Below are 2,708 nucleotides of genomic sequence, written 5' to 3' on the forward strand. Positions count from 1 at the left end.
AATGGAGGATAAGCCTAAGAGTTGAAACACACAAAGGGATAAAGGACCTTTGATTAAACTCATGGATTCTTGAATCACTCAAGAACTTAGGAGAATCACTCTCACTAAGATAGATGAGATAAAACTCATTTATTTTCTGAATAAAACTCAGCTTGTCTTCATTGATGAAAATGGTTGAACTTATATAGGAGCTTTAACCATAAGAATTACAAAAGACACATAAATTTCAATATCATCCCGCTTAAAGCTATTAATTAATGATCCACTCAAGCTAATAACGATCCGCTACTTAATGGTTGATTGTAACTGAATTTAAGGCTACTAAAAGTCATCCACAAACTTTGAGCAAAGGTCCTCTTGATCTTCCAAAGGTTGGTTCTTAAGTTGGCATATGGACCCTTATTTCAACTTGAAGATAAAGCAAAACTAAAGCCCATTAATTGGTTAAGCACAAACACAATTTGGTCAGCCTACTCTACAAAGCATTGGGCCCTTATTTAAATAAAAGAAACTGCATCAACACGGCGCATTAGTCATCCTCCATTTGACATATTGCAATTCACATCATACCCTCCTTCTTCGAGAAGATTTGTCCCGAATCTTAAGACACTAGTTTTGACATAAGTTTATTATGATCTTGTGAAGGACTTTTAGTTTTTCACAAGTTGAAACTAATTCTCTTCTTCCAGGATCAATCTCAACATGATATTTGTTACTTTCCAATGGTTGCAATCCGTCGATAACATTTCTTGGCAACAGTATCCCACCTTGATATGCAACAATAAATAATTCCATGCATTGTGTTTGACGAATTTACTTTTTATCGACGGACCAAATGCATAATAAAGCACTATGAACAAGCTTCCTTTTTAAACATGGAAGTTGGTGTGTTTCATTCAGATGCTTATCCTGTTGTTCCTGTAAAATGACATCACAAATTGTACAAGAAAAAACATTGACGAATAAACTTTCTCTAGTTCCATTTCTTTTTCTTTATTTTCCCTTCCTTCTGCAGTTTATATTACTTCTTTTTCTATTCTTTCTTTTTCTGTTTTCTCCTTCAGCCTACGTTGATCCTTACAGACTTGTCTTGGTGTCATAAATTTCTACTTCTTTTGATGTCCCTCATGCCTCAAATAAAGGGAACGTTCATCAAGATGGGGTGTTTTAAAACGAAGCCATGCCCATCCCAAATGAAGATGACAAGAGTCCATGGGAGCAATATCACATAATACTTCTTTCACACATTGCCAGGTACTGAATTTGATCCAGATGAAAGGTTGCTGGTAACTGGAGTTTCTCCACCAATCTTTGGCTCACAACATTGTTTTCGCTTCCGTAATCGAATGCAGCTAAACATGGATGGCCTTCGATTAAACACTTTGTATAATACACTTCCTTTGCTATTCCAAATCTAGATAGCCAGGCTCTGAATACCAAATGATGTGAATCCACAGGGTTCGATTCGTTTGACTGATCTATCATTGTTGGAATGCTAACAAGCAAGAAATTTGAGAAATTATTTAAAAGGAGAAAATGGAAACATAAAAGAAGATGGAACGGAAATTGATAGACATCACACTTCCAAGAATGGAAGATAAGCCTAAGAGTTGAAACACACAAAGGGATAAAGGACCTTTGATTAAACTCGTGGATTCTTGAATCACTCAAGAACTTAGGAGAATCACTCTCACTAAGATAGATGAGATAAAACTCGTTTATTTTCTGAATAAAACTCAGCTTGCATTCATTGATGAAAATGGTTGAACTTATATAGGAGCTTTAACCATAAGAATTACAAAAGACACATAAATTTCAATATCATCCCGCTTAAAGTTATTAATTAATGATCCACTCAAGCTAATAACGATCCGCTACTTAATAGTTGATTGTAACTGAATTTAAGGCTACCAAAAGTCATCCACAAACTTTGAGCAAAGGTCCTCTTGATCTTCCAAAGGTTGGTTCTTAAGTTGGCATATGGACCCTTATTTCAACTTGAAGATAAAGCAAAACTAAAGCCCATTAATTGGTTAAGCAAAAACACAATTTCGTCAGCCAATTTTACAAAGCATTGGGCCCTTATTTAAATAAAAGAAACTGCATCAACACGGCGCATTAGTCATCCTCCATTTGACCTATATGCAATTCACATCATACCCTCCTTCTTCGAGAAGATTTGTCCCGAATCTTAAGACACTACTTTTGATGTAAGTTTATTATGATCTTGTGAAGGACTTTTAGTTTTTCACAAGTTGAAACTTATTCTCTTCTTCCAGGATCAAATTCAACTTGATATTTGTTACTTTCCAATGGTTGCAATCCGTCGATAACATTTCTTGGCAACAGTATCCCACCTTGATATGCAACAATAAATAATTCCATGCATTGTGTTTGACGAATTTACTTCTTATCGACGGACCAAATGCATAATAAAGCACTATGAACAAGCTTCCTTTTTAAACATGGAAGTTGGTGTGTTTCATTCAGATGCTTATCCTGTTGTTCCTGTAAAATGACATCACAAATTGTACAAGAAAAAACATTGACGAATAAACTTTCTCTAGTTCCATTTCTTTTTTCTTTATTTTCACTTCCTGCTACAGTTTATATTACTTCTGTTTCTATTCTTTCTTTTTCTGTTTTCTCCTTCAGCCTACGTTGACCCTTACTGACTTGTCTTGGTGTCATAAATTTCAACTTCTTTT

The sequence above is a fragment of the Vigna unguiculata genome, chromosome 9 (genome assembly GCF_037176805.1).
Source record: "Vigna unguiculata cultivar grain cowpea cultivar isolate G323 ecotype 2 chromosome 9, ASM3717680v1, whole genome shotgun sequence".
Lineage (NCBI taxonomy): Eukaryota > Viridiplantae > Streptophyta > Magnoliopsida > Fabales > Fabaceae > Vigna > Vigna unguiculata.